We start from the raw sequence: 19,336 nt of genomic DNA, 5'->3' as shown, positions 1-19,336 counted from the left end.
AGTGACTGAGTCACACCACACAAAAACAAAAGTTTTAGATTTTAGAAAAACAGACTTTTCTAAAATTAGATTAGTGGTATACGAGTCCCTATCAGATTGGAACAGTTTAATGGAGTCCAGACTAGATGGGCCAAATGGTTCTTTTCTGCCGACACATTCTGCCCTGCACCTGGACCTTCGCAAGCACCATCAGCTAGTACATCCACTTCTGTGTCCCAGCGCAGCGTACAGATGTCCATACCCCAGGCCTTAGAACAAAGCGCAAATACCCAGCCACCCACAGGGCATAGCACTAAATGCAAAATTTCCAAATTACTGGCCCTGGAAATGTTGCCATTTAGGCTTGTGGACACTGAGGCTTTCCGCAGCCTGATGTCGGCAGCTGTCCCTCGTTACTCAGTCCCCAGCCGCCACTATTTTTCCCGATGTGCCGTCCCCGCCTTACATCAGCATATGTCCCGTAACATCACCCGTGCCCTGACCAACGCAGTTATTGGGAAGGTCCACTTAACGACTGACACATGTACAAGTGCTTGTGGGGAAGCGGCAACAGGCCGCGCTGAAACTGATATGTTTAGGTGACAAACAGCACACCGCCGCAGAGCTGTGGCAGGGGATAAGGGACTAGACTGAGCTGTGGCTCTCACCACTCAACCTACAACGATGCATGGTTGTGTCTGATAATGGCCTTAACTTGGTGGCAGCTTTGGAGCTCGGCAAGCTGACACACATCCCATGCCTAGCCCAGTGGTTCAGCGGTTTCTCAAAACCTACCCCAATTTGCCTGAGCTACTGGTGAAGGTGTGCCGCGTGTGTGCCCATTTCCAAAAGTCATCTACATCTGCCGCCGGTCTGGCAACGCTGCAGCATTGCTGGAAATTGCCATCTCACCGACTGTTGTGCGACGCGAGCACGCGCTGGAACCTTCGCAAGCACCATCAGCTAGTACATCCACTTCTGTGTCCCAGGCTTCCACATGTTGGCCAGGCTTTGTGAGCAGCAGAGGGCAGTAGTGGAATACCAGCTGCAATGTGGTCGTCGTCTTTCCAGTCGGCTTCCGCTCTTCACAAGCGAGGAGTGGGCATGGATGTCTGACCTCTGTGAGGTTTTACGCAACTTTGAGGAATCAACACAGATGGTGAGCGGCGATGCCGCTTTTATCAGCGTCACCATCCCACTTCTGTGTCTACTGAAACGCTCACAGCTCACAATGGGAGAAGAAGACATTACACAGGGCGATAGCTAGACCAGCCTCGGTTCATCTTCTCAGCACGAATTGGATGATGATGATGAGGAGGAGGAGCAGGAGACGGTTGCCTCTGCTACAGAGAGTAGTACCCACAGCAGGTTTATTTCATCTGTTCAGCGTGGATGGGCCGAAGAGGAGGAAGAGGATGAGGAGATTGAGAGTCATTCTCCTGACGAGGACAGCGAAGTCTTGTCTGTTGGTTCTCTGGCACACATGGCTGACTATATGCTGCCTTTCCAGTGACCCTCGCGTTATACGCATTTTGGCCAACACCGATTACTGGTTGTTCACCTCTCTTGACCCCCGCTACAAAGAGAACTTCTCATCTCTCATTCCTGTGGTGGAGAGGACGAGCAAAATTGTGCAATACCAGAAGGTCCTGGTGGAAAAATTGCTCCAAACATTTCTAGCTGACAACGGTGGTGGCAGAGTACGTAGTTCCTTGGCTAACTCAGGAGGGGAGACGAGGGGAACACACAGCAGTTCCAACAGAGGCAGCGCAACACTCTCCAAGGCCTGGGACAGTTTCATGACACCCTGCCAGCACCCGCACCCTGATTCGCGGCCTAGTGTCACAAGGAGAGAAAGGTTTTGGAAGATAGTGAAGGAGCACGTAGCAGACCGTGTCAGCGTCCTCAATGATCCCTTAGTGCCTTGCAACTACTGGGTGTCCACGCTGGACACGTGGCACGAACTGGCGCTCTACGCCTTGGAGGTGCTGGCCTGCCCTGCCGCCAGCGTTTTGTCTGAGCGGGTATTTAGTGCTGCTGGGGGCATAATAACTGATAAGCGCATCCGCCTTTCAACTGAAAATGCTGACCGGTTGACTCTTATCAGAATGAACAAGGCCTGGATTGTCCCTGACTTCTCTGCTCCACCAGAGGAAAGCGGCCGAACATAAAGGCACTTTACATGTGTTGTTTATAATGTACTGAATACACTGTATTCCCTGCACCCCTTCCACCACAAACAAGGGCATATGGTTCAATCTTCCTTTTTTCGTCCTCCTCCTCCATTATATCAACACGCTTATTAGGCTGCTCTCGCCCATAATGTTTTAGATGGTCAGATCAGCAGCAGGCCCTCGCCCCTAATGTTTTTGAGGGTCACCAGCAGGCCATCAATCATAATTTTTCAAGGCTGTGTATGATGCCCTCCTTTATGTGTAATAAAGGGTGTATCGGAGCGCCGGTTCCTTGTAATTTTTGGCAGCTCTTTCCCTTAGTGCAGAGGCTTTATGAGTGTAGGAGTCCCACTACCTGAACAATTGTACCACAATGTGAATGAGGCCCTCCTTTATGTGATATACAGGGTGTATCGGAGTGCCTCTTCCTTGCAATGTTTGGCAGCACTTTTCAGTGGTGTTTCCATCAATTTCTGACCTTTTCCTATGAACCAGACACCCTCCCTTCTTCAGAGCAGGGGGTGCCTGGTTTAATGCTTGGGTTCTCCCATTGATTTCCATCTCGAGATGTTCTACTCGAGCACCCAAACACTTTGGTGCTGGATCAACACTGGTCATCATATAATGCTGCTATACAAGTAATGTTAAGACTTGTGGTGGTTGCAAGCCAAGTTATGTGTGTACACCCTGGTGTCGGCATTGGTAACAGCCTTGATAGGTGCAGTGGTGCTATATTGGCAGTAATTTAAACAACTTCACCCTTCAAGATAAAATGTTACTATTTATTAGTAATTTTTTTTACATGTTTGCCACAGATTTTTTGGAAAATGTTCAGAAAATTCTTGTGGTTTTTCAGGGTCTTTTAATTATCACATCAGCGGCTGCAGTGGAGATGGCGGGCACAGACAGAGCTGCCGCTCCATCCATCAGTAGATGACAATGTCCACAGACACTCCTCGTCCGGCTTAGCCCCAGCGTCTTCCCGTCAGACAGGGAAGGATTACAGCCGCTATTGTCCGCTCCTCTCAGACAGACATATTACGTTAATCCACATGTACAGGTTTACAAAATACAGTGTTTATATTTCTTTTGGTTAAAAAGTAGAAGAAATTAAAGGAACCTTCTTCTGTAAGCCAGCAGGTTACGATTGGTTGGATACAACTAGTAATTGATGATAAGCGCGCTATATATAACTGCCCCTTATCTTCCCATTTCTGAACATGGATGGTGTACCTGTCTACCTCACCCTCCTATTGAGCATGTTTACTTATACTGAGCCCCATAATCCAGTGGGCCCTAGCTTCTGCCAGGTTTGCCTGGTGCTACCATTTTCCTTCTGCCCCGTATATTTATATACCGCAGGACCCTTGTCAAAAGTCCTTTCACCAAATACTGATAGGTCCATAAAAATGTTGTGTACAATAGAGAATAATTAATCTTTCCATGTCATACTTTTCTTCTCCTGTAGGGGCACTGTAAGGCAGAGAGGGAACTGGAATTTTTTGGGCCCCAATGTAAAATCATTAACAGGGCCCCACCTGGCATGCTGGTGTCTTCTCATGTGACCGAACAGCCTTTGGGCCCCTCTCAGGCACCAGGGCTGGCAGTGAGTGGTGCCCCTTCTCCTACTATAGCTGCCTCTAAGTTTCCTCCATATTGGACTGGAGCTTCGAAAGAAGGTGGGAAGTCTTGATTGGGGGAGGTTTCTGCCAAAAATGGCATTTCATCAATTACTAATCAATTCATTCATTTTTTCCAGGACTAAATATTGATGACCTATCCTTAGGATAGGTTATCGATATCTGATTGGTGGGGTCTGGCTCCTAGGATGAGTAGGTTCTTTGTGCAACTCCCATAGAGTTTAATGGGCCAAGCATGCACACCCGCCTTTCTCTAGCATCTCCTCCTTGTGGACAGTTTTGGAAGTGCAACATCTCAAGATCTCATGACCAATGTCATCCAATCCCATAGGGGGCACTCCGATCATATATGAATGGCACTTGATTTCAGCACATACACCTCTTATGACATCTGCCGCCACAGCTTCCTGATTATTGCACTCCTTTAGGCACCATCGTGCTTCAGCGGGTCACACTTCAAGGGTTTCCTAATATTCCATAATTCCGCATTAGGAGATTTTCGTTTCATGATTAATTTGACTTTTTTAATGGAATTTTTAATGAAAAAAAAAAAAGAAATCCCCTGATTTTCCTGCAGTAGTTTTGCAGCTTTCATAACCTGGTGGATGATATATGGTAACCATATGTGTTCTTGCACCATGTGGATATTGGACACCTCTCGGATTTAGACCCTGAACCTATGTACACACGGCACAATCCCTGATCTGCCTATGATGGAGCAGCACGAGATCTCAGATGTCACCATTTACTTTACAGGCTGAAGGTCGCGTTTTATGGCGAAGCGATTTTATCCCCTGTAGCTGGTACCGGGCTCAGATCTAATGTTCTTCAGGTGTCGGCCGAGTTACTGACTTCAGAAACAAACTCCTTCCAGATGTCTCGTTAGTGAGTTCAATATGAAGCAAACCTCGGAGCAGAACTCCGCGAATAGACTTCACCACTACAATCACATCATCTGTGCACGAAGCAAATCCCAGAAGTGGAATCAAAATGAACCTGAGAAGCTGAAGGAGAAGCCGAGAAGAAACATCGATTCCAGGACGGATGCTGAGAGTATTTAATTATAAGGAGATGATGTAGAGCTACCGAAATACGGAGAAAGACAAAATGCAGATTATCCCAGAAATCATAAAGGGACCTCATCCGACCCCCGATCATTATAAGAAGATACGTTCTCATACATAGGAGCAGTATTATAGCAGTTATATTCTTATATACAGGAGGCGGTATTATAGTAGTTATATTCTTGTACATAGGAGCAGTATTATAGTAGTTATATTCTTATACATAGGAGCAGTATTATAGTAGTTATATTCTTGTACATAGGAGCAGTATTATAGTAGTTGTATTGCTATACATAGGAGCAGTATTATAGTAGGTATATTCTTGTACACAGGAGCAGTATTATAGTAGTTATATTCTTGTAGATAGGAGCAGTATTATAGTAGTTATATTCTTGTACATAGGAGGCAGCATTATAGTAGTTATATTCTTGTACAAAGTAGCAGTATTATAGTAGTTATATTCTTGTACATAGGAGCAGTATTATAGTAGTTATATTCCTGTACATAGGAGGCAGTATTATAGTAATTATATTCTTGTACATAGGAGCAGTATTATAGTAGTTATATTCTTCTACATAGGAGCAGTATTATAGTAGTTATATTCTTGTACACAGGAGCAGTATTATAGTAGTTATATTCTTGTACATAGGAGCAGTATTATAGTACTTATATTCTTGTACATAGGAGCAGTATTTTAGTAGTTATATTCTTGTACATATGAGGTAGTATTATAGTAGTTATATTCTTGTACATAGGAGCAGTATTATAGTAGTTATATTCTTGTACATATGAGGTAGTATTATAGTCGTTATATTCTTGTACATAGGAGCAGTATTATAGTAGTTATATTCTTGTACATATGAGGTAGTATTATAGTAGTTATATTCTTGTACATAGGAGCAGTATTATAGTAGTTATATTCTTGTACATATGAGGTAGTATTATAGTAGTTATGTTCTTGTACATAGGAGCAGTATTATAGTAGTTATATTCTTGTACATATGAGGTAGTATTATAGTAGTTATATTCTTGTACATAGGAGCAGTATTATAGTAGTTATATTCTTGTACATAGGAGCAGTATTATAGTAGTTATATTCTTGTACATAGGAGCAGTATTATAGTAGTTATATTCTTGTACATATGAGGTAGTATTATAGTAGTTATATTCTTGTACATATGAGGTAGTATTATAGTAGTTATATTCTTGTACATAGGAGCAGTATTATAGTAGTTATATTCTTGTACATAGGAGCAGTATTATAGTAGTTTTATTCTTGTACATATGAGGTAGTATTATAGTAGTTATATTCTTGTACATAGGAGCAGTATTATAGTAGTTATATTCTTGTACATATGAGGTAGTATTATAGTAGTTATATTCTTGTACATAGGAGCAGTATTATAGTAGTTATATTCTTGTACATAGGAGCAGTATTATAGTAGTTATATTCTTGTACATAGGAGCAGTATTATAGTAGTTATATTCTTGTACATAGGAGCAGTATTATAGTAGTTATATTCTTGTACATAGGAGCAGTATTATAGTAGTTATATTCTTGTACATAGGAGCAGTATTATAGTAGTTATATTCTTGTACATAGGAGCAGTATTATAGTAGTTATATTCTTGTACATAGGAGCAGTATTATAGTAGTTATATTCTTGTACATATGAGGTAGTATTATAGTAGTTATATTCTTGTACATAGGAGCAGTATTATAGTAGTTATATTCTTGTACATATGAGGTAGTATTATAGTAGTTATATTCTTGTACATAGGAGCAGTATTATAGTAGTTATATTCTTGTACATAGGAGGTAGTATTATAGTAGTTATATTCTTGTACATAGGAGCAGTATTATAGTAGTTATATTCTGTACATAGGAGGCAGTATTATAGTAGTTATATTCTTGTACATAGGAGCAGTATTATAGTAGTTATATTCTTGTACATAGGAGCAGTATTATAGTAGTTATATTCTTGTACATATGAGCAGTATTATAGTAGTTATATTCTTGTAGATAGGAGCAGTATTATAGTAGTTATATTCTTGTAGATAGGAGCAGTATTATAGTAGTTATATTCTTGTACATAGGAGCAGTATTATAGTAGTTATATTCTTGTACATAGGAGCAGTATTATAGTAGTTATATTCTTGTACATAGGAGATAGTATTATAGTAGTCATATTCATGTACATAGGAGCAGTATTATAGTAGTTATATTCTTGTACACAGGAGCAGTATTATAGTAGTTATATTACTGTACACAGGACCAGTATTATAGTAGTTATATTCTTGTACATAGGAGGCAGTATTATAGTAGTTATATTCTTGTACATAGGAGCAGTATTATAGTACTTATATTCTTGTGCATAGGGGGCAGTATTATAGTAGTTATTAGTGTTGAGCGAATTTTAGGAAGCCGATTTTTCTTGAAATGGCGCTAAAAATAAAAAATACATACTCACTGCGTCCATTTGCGCACAAAGAGGCTGTTGCAGCCATCTTGATTGAAGATACCAGGTAAACTCTCACATGTGGTGGCAAATTACTTTACCATGCTGGCAAGCTGATGACATCATCGTGTCACTACGGAAGATTTCGTGCTGTGTCTTCATTTAAGATGGCCGCGACAACCTCTGCGTGATCAAATGGATATGGTGTGTTTTTTTTTATTTTTTACTTGAGTTACCCCTGAAAGGCCTAAATGGTAACCTCAGATACAGCGATCAGCGATAAATGCAGCTTTAAAGGGTTTCAATGGTGGGGGGGGGGGGGGGGGGGGTGCAATTGCCGATCCCAGTCATTGTGCCCGCTAAATACAAAGAAATGAGCGTTGTGACGAAGTAATTCATTACATTGTGAATTTCTTTGTGAAATTTGTCGAGGCCGCCGATATTATTTCCCTCTTGTTCAACTTTTATTTATATGTAGCATTAACCTGTTAATGTCCTGTGGCATAATATCTCTGTTTTCATTCATATTCCTTTTAAGTACTGTTATATCATAAGAAATCCAGACACCACGAGAAGGAAATTTTCATAACCTGCTGGACTTGTGCAGGGTGTATTCTTGTTTTGATAAAGAAAAAGCTGAAAATGCCTTCTGTTACAATGTGTCATTTAGAACAAGGATGGATTTCTTCAGGACTGGCTTTGAGCTTTTGCTCTTATCTGTCAGGAAAGCTCTGCAAATATTTTATTCTCTAAGAAAAGCTTATTTGGAAAACCTAAAAGCCCCAGAATATCCATCAATTTCATCCATAATCGCTGCTAAGAGTTGAACTTGAAGTCTGTACCTTGTCAACTCCCTGGACAGATTTGCTTGTGATATGAGAGAGACCAAAGTCTTGGAATGAGTGACTCCCCATTAGAATGATATATGATACTACGCATGACTCAGAGAAGAGATTTTTTTTCTCATTTGTATGATTTTTTGCAAAGTTGAAACTTTGTGTTATATTCTCCCGCTTTCTGTAATTTATTTGAGAGGGTCACGCTCTGAGCGATGCATGAGCGGAGCAGGTGTTTCCAGCACGATGCTTGTGTTGTTATGTTGTTACATTTTTATTCTTTTTCATAGTAAAATAAATATTTAGTAAAGCTAGTGTAGAATAAGGCACCATTGGAAATTTATGATCTAATCTGGCAATTTTGCTTTTCAGAAGTGTACAGTACAAGCATCATTGGAAACAATGGAGGCTTAAAGGGGTGTTCCATGAAGAGCATTTATAGCCTATTCTCTGGACTACTACAATGGGCTTCTCATGCCCCCGTTCTGAAGGCGTTTGAATGGCGAGATGTCACATACCCACCCTGCTGCTCCATTCAACCTGTATGAACATTTTGCACGACCCGACTGCTAAGAACCCAACAAGTATCCGTCTTGTATCATTACCAGAGAGCACTTGGTAACGTAAACTGAAAGTTGTCATTAAAAATCCAGAAAAAGTTGATAACTTTTTACATTTAGACTTCATATTGATATAAATCCGAAGGTATAAATCTTAGAAATAATGCATTTATAGATAGAAATGGTTTCTGTTATGACAAATGGTGAATTTGGGTGACAGCGGGAAAAGCCCAGCAGCGCCCCATGAAAAACTGGCCCACGGTGCTGAATTCAGCATTTACTTGGCCTATAAAAATGATTTAGTTGATACTGAGATCTCAGATGACTGTGCCAGGTACACCACGATGCCACAGTGAGTGCCGCGCACCCTGCCAATCATAGCATTCATCTGGCTTGCGTTTGCTTGCTAGGTCAGTCCACCATTTGCTTTGCTCCGTTTGGCATCTCCTCCGTTGACAGCTGTTTCCGCAGAAGATGCTCAGTTTCCCGTTTGTGCAGTATTTTTAGCATTTCAGTAACATTCTGATGTGAGTAGTTAACCAGATTCTATGTAGAATGGAAAGGTAACTCGTGCCTTGTTATTCCACCTACAAATCTGTCTGTAAAATGTAATGTTGGGATTTGCAGAGAAAAGAGCTCCTACAACCATGTGATCCATATATACACGCCGGTAACGCCAGGCGAAATAATGAATTAATAACACGGAGCATCAATAAGAGGCATTGAACATTTCCATGTAAAGCTAATTTATATACAGTGCAGTCTCTGCGCATATATTACATAATTCATCCAGAGTTACATCCTGTATTATACTCCAGAGCTGCACTCACTATTCTGCTGGTGGAGTCACTGTGTACATACATTACATTACTTATCCTGTACTCATCCTGAGTTACATCCTGTATTATCCTCCAGAGCTGCACTCACTATTCTGCTGGTGCAGTCACTGTGTACATACATTACTTATCCTTTACTGATCCTGAGTTACATCCTGTATTATACTCCAGAGCTGCACTCACTATTCTGCTGGTGGAGTCACTGTGTACATACATTACTTATCCTGTACTGATCCTGAGTTACATCCTGCATTATACTCCAGAGCTGCACTCACTATTCTGCTGGTGCAGTCACTGTGTACATACATTACTTATCCTGTACTGATCCTGAGTTACATCCTGCATTATACTCCAGAGCTGCACTCACTATTCTGCTGGTGCAGCCACGGTGTACATACATTACTTATCCTGTACTGATCCTGAGTTACATCCTGTATTATACTCCAGAGCTGCACTCACTATTCTGCTGGTGGAGTCACTGTGTACATACATCACATTACTTATCCTGTACTCATCCTGAGTTACATCCTGTATTATCCTCCAGAGCTGCACTCACTATTCTGCTGGTGCAGTCACTGTGTACATACATTACTTATCCTGTACTGATCCCGAGTTACATCCTGTATTATACTCCAGAGCTGCACTCACTATTCTGCTGGTGGAGTCACTGTGTGCATACATTACTTATCCTGTACTGATCCCGAGTTACATCCTGTATTATACTCCATAGCTGCACTCACTATTCTGCTGGTTGAGTCACTGTGTACATACATTACTTATCCTGTACTCATCCTGAGTTACACCCTGTATTATCCTCCAGAGCTGCACTCACTATTCTGCTGGTGCAGTCACTGTGTACATACATCACATTACTTATCCTGTACTGATCCTGAGTTACATTCTGTATTATCCTCCAGAGCTGTACTCACTATTCTGCTGGTGTAGTCACTGTGTACATACATTACTTATCCTGTACTGATCCTGAGTTACATCCTGTATTATACTCCAGAGCTGCACTCACTATTCTGCTGGTGCAGTCACTGTGTACATACATTACTTATCCTGTACTGATCCTCAGTTACATCCTGTATTATACTCCAGAGCTGCACTCACTATTCTGCTGGCGCAGTCACTGTGTACATACATTACTTATCCTGTACTGATCCTGAGTTACATCCTGTATTATACTCCAGAGCTGCACTCACTATTCTGCTGGTGCAGTCACTGTGTACATACATTACTTATCCTGTACTGATCCTCAGTTACATCCTGTATTATACCCCAGAGCTGCACTCACTATTCTGCTGGTGCAGTCACTGTGTACATACATTACTTATCCAGAGTTACATCTTATAACCCAGACCAGTAATATTAGATCACACGCCCTGTGTTGTTGTCAGTAGTGACCACATATAGACGTGAGCTATTGGCTTCCAGGAATATGTGTCTTTAGATTATCTCTATAGTAACAAAGTAGAAGAGATGCTGAAATCTAGTGATTTTTTACTTTGCAGCAGCCGGTGAGTTGATGGAGGAGAACATACGCTTTAAACATTTGATTTTCAGACATCCTAATCCTTTGTACCTCTTTTGATTCACTGAGCAGATGTAGCTGTGAGCTCGGGTAGTCATGGAACAAATTGCTCAGATGCTCTGTCAGAAGCCGGGTATGGGGGGATTGCGGTGAGCTGTGTACACTTCTGTAGGTCCTCCGCAGCGTGCAGCCCAGCAGGATGGTCTGAAGTCTTACATTAGGTGGAAACTATCGGTTGCGTTGTTGCAGCCTGCACTTCACATTAGTCAGAGGGTCTTGGCCGAGCATGATATTAAATCCAGAGATCTGAATATAATAAAATGGATAGGTGTAAGGTCCAGGGTGTAAGGAAGCAGGGAAGGTCACAGGTTCAAGTGCGTAATCCTACATTTTCTGTAAGAGTCGTCACGGCAGCAGTTCTGACCAGGAAAACGTTGGTTTCAGGCCTCATTTAGAAGCCTCCACAGATACAACCGGGAATGGAGTCTCCCTGGAGTCGCGCTGTTACTTTTTAAACAAATTGACCCAGAACTGAATGAAATGCAAAAAAAAAAAAAGGTTCCCAGTTTGACAAGGATCACTTTAAGGGCATGCTTCATTATCGTGACATCACCACACATGTTGTAAATTATGCCATAAATTGCCGCAGCTCCGGGTCCCCATACATTGCATGGAGGTTCACTCATGTATTTTTATCAGTATCGAGGCAACCGAATGTCAGTATAAACATTACAGCACAAGTCGCAGGAACGTACACACGTACACTCCGTGCCATGCCCCTCCATGTCTGCAGAGCATCAGCACTTACTCAATTACCTTGACGAGGGGCAGATACCAGCAGGGCGGCTCACCGTAGGTAGTCCAGACCCGGCTGTGTCTCAATGGAATGGTCCTTGATGTTATCAGAGTAATGAAGTCCTGATGAAGGGGTCACTGTGAGGGCAAACTGTATATGGTTGAAAACTGCGTTCACCTACCTCCTCCAGTCCACAGGGACTCAGCAGTTCCTGGAATATCTTGGTTTCCTTCATCTACCATTGGATGTCCACCTTTGGATTCTAAAGGAAGGTTAGAACTGGTGAAGAACCTGATGACCCTTAAAGGAGTTTTCCAATCATTTCCATCTATCACATACAGTGAGGAACAGAAGTATTTGAACACCCTGCGATTTTGCAAGTTCTCCCACTTAGAAATCATGGAGGGGTCTGACAGTCACATTGTAGGTGCACTCCCACTTTGAGAGACAGAATAAAAAATTAAAAAATTCAGGAAATCACATTGTAGGATTTTTAAAGAATGTATTTGTCTTGCACGGCTGAACATAAGTATTTAAACACCTGAGAAAAACAGTGTTGATATTTGGTACAGAAGCCTTTGTTTGCAATTACAGAGGTGAAACGTTTCCTGCAGTTCTTGACCAGGTTTGCACACACGGCAGCAGGGGTTTTGGCCCGCTCCTCCACACAGATCTCCTCTAGATCTGTCAGATTTAGGTCTGGAGACTGGCTAGGCCACTCCAGAACCTTGATATGCTTCTTACGGATCCTTGGTTATCCTGGCTGTGTGCTTCGGGTGTTGTCATGTTGGAAGACCCAACCACCACCCATCTTCAATGCTCTGACTGAGGGAAGGAAGTTGCTGCTCAAAATCTCACAATAAATGGCCCCATTCCTCCTCTCCTTAATACAGTGCAGTCATCCTGTCCCCTTTGCAGAAAGCACCCCCAAAGCATGATGTTTACCCCCCATGCTTCACAGTAGGGATGGTGTTCTCGGGATGCAACTTATCCTTCTTTTTCCTCCAAACATGACGAGTGAAGTTTTGACCAAAAAGTTCTACTTTGGTCTCATCTGACCACATGACTTTCTCCCATGCCTCCTCTGGATCATCCAGATGGTCATTGGCAAACTTCAGACAGGCCTGGACATGTGATGAATTGAGCAGGGGAACCGTCCGTGCAATGCATGATCGGAAACCATGACGGCGTAGTGTTCTACCGACAGTGACCTTTGAAACTGTGGTCCCAGCTCTCTTCATGTCATTGACCAGCTCCTCCCTTGTAGTTCTGGGCTGATTCCTCACCTTTCTTATAAGTGATACCCCACGTGGTGAGGTCTTGCATAGAGCCCCAAGACAGTCGTCTTGAGCCTCTTCCATTTTCTAACAATTGCTCCAACAGTTGAGCTATTTTCACCAAGCTGCTTGGCAATTGCCCCCTAGCCCTTTCCAGCCTTGTGAAGGTCCACAACTTTGCATCTGGTGTCTTTTGACAGCTCTTTGGTCTTCCCCATGGTAGTAGTTGGTGTCTGACTGACTGTCGGGTGGACAGGGGTCTTCAAAGAGCTCAGACAGGTGCTACTAAGTTAGATTAATGAGTGGAGTAGAGGTGGACTTTTTATAGGCACAGTAACAGGTCTTTGAGAGCCAGAATTCTTGCTGTTTCTCAGGTGTTCAAATACTTATGTTCAGCAGCAAGACAAAGAAATTCACTAGAGATCATACAATGTGATTTCCAGAATCTTTTTTTTCATTCTGTCTCTCAGAGTGGGAATGCCCCTAGAATGTGAATTTCAGACCCCTCCATGATTTCTAAGTGGGAGAACTTGCAAAATGGCAGGGTGTCCAAATACTTCTGTTCCTCACTGCATTCCCATAATTTATCATAAAAACTAGGGTTGAGTGAATCGAAGTATCCAAAGTGTCCAAAGTGGAATTTCAGGGAAAATCTGATATGCCTCGAAGCCAAATTTCCTCGGTCTTCATGGTAACAAATCTATTTCCCCTGAAATTGCTTAAAACATACCTCATTCGTTTGAGAGTGAAGAGGCAGCCACGGCCATCTTGATTGAAGATCAAAATCTTGTGCACTGTGGCGCATGTGGTCACCACGTCGGCAAGCCTGATGATGTCATCACTCACCGTGTGAGATTTCATGCTCAAAAGGATGAGGTGAAATATATATTTTTAACCCCTGAAGGGCCTCCATTTGTAGATCAGATGCCGCGATTAGCGATGAACACAGCATCTGAGGAGTTCAATGATGGGGGGGGGGGCAGCGCAATCACCGTTCACTGTCATTGGGCCCGCTACTTAAAAAGAAATGCGCGTTGTGACAAAGTAATTAGTCACAAAGCTAATTTCTTGGTGAAATTCGGCAAAGTAGCTGAATTGAAGTTTTCATATTTCCCTCAACACTACGATACTGGTAAGTTTCGGCAACTGAGACACCGATGATCTTCAAACCAGGGATGCCCAGTCCCTCAGTTTGCTGACCTTTCATATCTGGCTCGTTACTATGTATAAGTAATGTCCAGCCTGCTCCTGTAACATCCAAATCTGCTGGCTTCCTCCTTCTAGTGACCACATTTCCCACCAATCCCTGCTGGATCAGTGTCTGCTTATGCACTGCAGATCTGTCTTCATAAATGGGTTCTCTTAAATAGAATTTCTCATCAGAAAATGTGTGAATCAATTTTGGGGGAAAAGTATCACCTATAAATATATAGATAGCTCAGTAGTCACACCAGGTGACGTTACAGCTCACCTCCTTCCCTTTTGTTCACAATATCCGCTGCACAGGTCACAGACCGTGCCCACAACACTGCTTCAGAGTCCTCTCTAGTTTATAGGCTCCTATGGTCCCTGCGGGTGCTCTAACACAAATCTCTGCAGCTCAGGTAAGATGCCCCCCCCCATAATCATGTGCAAAATATAAGATTAAAAATTATTTTAAATAGGATAAAAAATTATTCAAAAGGAACATGTAACAGGATCTGATTTGAATTACTATATCCTATACTATATTACTAGAATCCTAAAAGAAAACCACCAGAGTTGGTGCCAGGACATGCTGGGAGTTGTAGTTTTAGCAAGAGCCTGAGGTCGGAGAGCATCTGAGTACAGTACTGACGATATTTATGGTGACCAGTAACAATTTTATGTAAGGAAATTCTATTCACATTTTCTCTATGGAATGTAAGAGTCGACGACTTGTTTCCACTTTCTGATGGTTCCGTGGTTTCCCTTTCTGATGGTTCGGCCAGATATGCAGAACTGCGGCCTCTTGCCAATGATGCAGACGATGGTCACCTCACAGTCTATACCCAAGAATGGCAAAGGGCTTAAAAGGGTTCTCCGGGAATTAAGAAAAGGAAAATACTTAAATAATAGTTTATTATAAATATATTCCCAAATACCTTTCATTAGTTATAATGCCTCATTTTTTTCTGGGGAGCAATCATAAGGAGGAACAAAATGGCCGGTGTCCTTTTAGTACACACAAAACCTGTCCTAATAACACAGCAGGACAAGTTCCTTCACAACGCTGAGCTAAAGAGCTGCCTCAGCCTCCTCTGTGCTCTGCTTGTCAGGGATTATGGTCTTGAATGCAGTTTATTTTGAGTTTAAGCTGAATCTCTGTAGGAATGGAGTCCATGAGGAGATGTGAAGTACAGAGAGGATGGTGGAGATGTGGGTAATGAGCAGCAGCTCTTGTATGCATTCTCCATTACCACAGTCTGTCCTGTCCGTCCTCTCTGTACTTCATGTCTCCTAATGAGCTCCTTTCCTTCACAGATTCAGCTGAAGATCTTATCATCTGTATTGAGCATCATAATCCCTGACAAGAAGAGAGGAGGATGAGGCAGCTCTTCAGCTCAGTGTTGTGGGTAATTTGTCCTTCTGTGTGACTAGGGCAGGTTTTCTGTGTACTAATAGGACGGTGGCCATTTTATTTCTCCTAATGATCGCTCCCTACTAGACAGAATGAACTAAATATGAACTTATTACCAATATGGAGTTTTTGCAGAAGGATTTGACGTCAACTATAGAAAAGAAAAACACCTTGGATACTACTTTAGTTTCCCTTTTATCTACTGAGGAATATCAAGATCTGCCAGCTAAATCTCAACCTTTTCTGGATAAATTAAAGAAAGAAATCCAGGATACAAAACGCAGTAAATGGCAGCGTGATGCCTTGGATTATAACAATGGTTCAGTATATGATTGGAAGATCAATAATCAACAGTCTCCTTCAATCAACAATAAGAAAATGCCACTTAAGAAATCTCCACAAGGGGAGCCGTCTCAGGTAACTCCTGAACTTTCTTTTAGGGAATTCTCCCAATAAACAACAAAAAGACCTACCAGACGGGGCGGGCGGAGGCGGCATAGGAGTCAGAAGAACCAGAGGCAAAAAACGCAGAGAAAGAAGAAGCAATAGAGACTGACACGGTAGTAAACTTTTCTTTACATGTCTTGTTGCAAGCACAATTGAATGTATTGGGCAAAGGCTTGAGTTTTTGTCCTAATGTGCACACAGATTGGCTACAGATAGATGTTGATTTACATCAGTTTTTTAGGAGACTAAAACTCAAGGCTTGGTTTGCCACTCACTCTACGGGTGGGGATACTTTGTGGTCATCTGAACTATGTTTGTCTGATTTTGATTTGTTTAACAAAAGTGATTTTGTTCCCCCTGTCTCTTTTCCAGCAATTGATTTATTTACTGAATGTGTATTACAAGATATACACACGAAGACCACTACTAGGACACAGTTTCGCCATCCCAACATGTCTGTGTTGAAATGGCGTGCACTGGATGAATTGTTCCATGACCACAGCATCACCATCAAGCCCGCAGACAAGGGTGGTGCGGTTGTGGTCATGGACACACAACAATACATTAGGGAAGCTCTATATCAAGTGATAGTTCAGTATACCAACAACTTAATGGGGATCCCAAATGGGAAATTGAGAAAAAAAAATAGACCGCATTCTATGTGAAAGTTTGCAATCGGGTCATATTGACCATAAATTGAAGGATTTTCTTACTGTTTAACATCCGGTTACGCCAATACTATATCTGCTCCCTAAAATTCATAAGGATTTAAATAATCCTCGAGGAGACCAATAGTATCGGGAAAAGGGTAACATTTTTATTTTCCTTAATAAGGTGTTATGTGGCTTTGCTACTTCAGTAAAGTCATATATACAGAACACTACGGATTTCCTTAAAAAACCAGGACACCCAGATTTCATCTAATGTCATATTGGCCTCTTTTGACATTGTTAGCCTTTATACTTCTATCAGACATGACTTTGGCATTAACAGTTTCAAAAGGGCCTTAACAACATTTGTCATTAGGTTGTCAGGACTTTATCTTCACTCTCTTACACTTGGTATTGACATCCAACAATTTTTTATTTGGCGATCATTTTCATTTACAGTTTAAGGGGACCGCCATGGGGTTGAATGTGGCGCCCACTTATGCAAACATGGTGGTCTCCTTCTTGGAGGAGCCGTTCGTCTATGTGTCGCACCACTTCGAGCATGTTTTGAGGTGGTGGCGATACATAGACAACGTCTTCCTCATATGGACAGGTACTGAACGACAACTGCTTTCCTTTTTCTCCTATCTCAACACTATAGATGATGACATTAAATTATCTTTGGCCTATTCGGCAGATGAAATACGTTTTTTGGACACTAAGGTAACATTACGGGATGGACAATTCATCACTGATGTGTGTGTTAAACCCACCGATAGGAATACGCTCTTGAGAGTTGACAGTGCTGATCCTCGTACTACTGTAAAGTCCCTCCCATTAAGTCAATTACTTGAGTCAAAAAAGCTTATTGTCAGTGATGATTGTTAATTGGACAAAACATTAAAAAAGATGACGACAGCTTTCCGTAACAGGGGTTTTCCTAAGACTGTATTAAATACACATTTAGCCACTGTTCATACATGTAACAGAGCTGATTTATTAAAGATAAAACGGGTTAAAAAAAACTTTAAAAGGATTCCCTTAGTTACAACATATATGGAAGTCATTCTCTAAAAGCAATCGTACTCATAAGAAGGGATGTTTCCCATGTCTTAATTGCATCAATTGCCGATGCAAACAAAAAGGTGGCAGTTTTATCTATCCCATTAGGGCTAAGGAATACTATACCAAACATTTTTAACATGTGATTCTTCCTTCGTGATATATGTTCTTTGGTGTCCATGTAACCAATTATATGTGGGGGAAACTTTTCTAGATTTTAAAACGCAGTATAACCAACACCGATACACTATTCGAAAAAAAGTATGGATCTTCCGGTATCCAAACATTTTGTGGACTTAGGCCAGCGATCTTAAATGCATGCTAATTGACCATATTCCCATTTCGCGTAGGGGTGGGAATAGAAATCTTATGTTAAAGAAACGGGAATTATATTGGATCACAACACTTGAGACGTTGAGGCTAGTGTTGATCGAGCACCAAAGTGCTCGGGTGCTCTACTGAGCACAATGGAAGTCAATGAGAACCCAGGCATTAAACCAGGCACCCCCTGCTCTGAAGAGGAAAGGGTGTCTGGTTTACAGAAAAAGGTTAGAAATTGATGGAAACACCACCAGAATGGATTGGAAACAGCATGGGGAGGATGTCTGGATGCATCTTGGACTCCTATTATCTATGACATACAATAGACAACCACATAAAGGCTATATGCCAAAAGCCAGGTATGTGCAAGCCAACAATCTATCCATAAGACAGATACAGTCAGCATACCTTACAATGGCAGCCTTGTGCACTATGAGACATTAAAAACCAGCTCTTATCTGAGTGAGAACCAGTAAGCCTCAAAGTTGCTTCATATCTGTTGGATGGCTTGGATGGACCTGCGCACCTAGATCATTATCATTAGGGTGACAAAAAGTTTTCTGATTGTCCTAATATAATATTCAATAACCTTTCTATACGGTTTTGTCATGTAAAATCATTTGCATAAACATGGGCATATGGGAAAGACATGCAAATGAGCAGAATCTGCCTTGTTTTTCAGCTAAAAAACCATTTGCTTGGAAAATTTGCTGTTGCTCTATTTACTAACTTTATTTTTGTTTTTAGATGACAATTGGGAGGACTTGAAACTGATATAGCCAGCATGGATCCATGTTCTGTGGTGAACTCTATTTAGTACCTTCTGGCCACGATATTTCTGTTGTGTGATTTTTTTTATAATCTTAATTGCTCATGTGTGAACTTCCCATTTACACTTTATACCTTATAAAAATATTTTTTTTTTACTTAGAAGGAATATATGATTTTTCGTTATCTTTTTATTTTCATTTTTTGGGTTCACTTTTTGTGGGGTTCTCTTGCCATTAACGCGGTGTAACCCCCACAAACTAATTTGCGACCAATAGTCCCTGTGCATCATATTGGCATAGGGGTGTATTGAGTTGCTTTAAATAATTTTATTT

The sequence above is a fragment of the Bufo gargarizans genome, chromosome 7, assembly GCF_014858855.1.
Source record: "Bufo gargarizans isolate SCDJY-AF-19 chromosome 7, ASM1485885v1, whole genome shotgun sequence".
Lineage (NCBI taxonomy): Eukaryota > Metazoa > Chordata > Amphibia > Anura > Bufonidae > Bufo > Bufo gargarizans.
The sequence above is the reverse complement of the archived record's forward strand: the minus strand, read 5'-3'. Positions refer to the sequence as shown.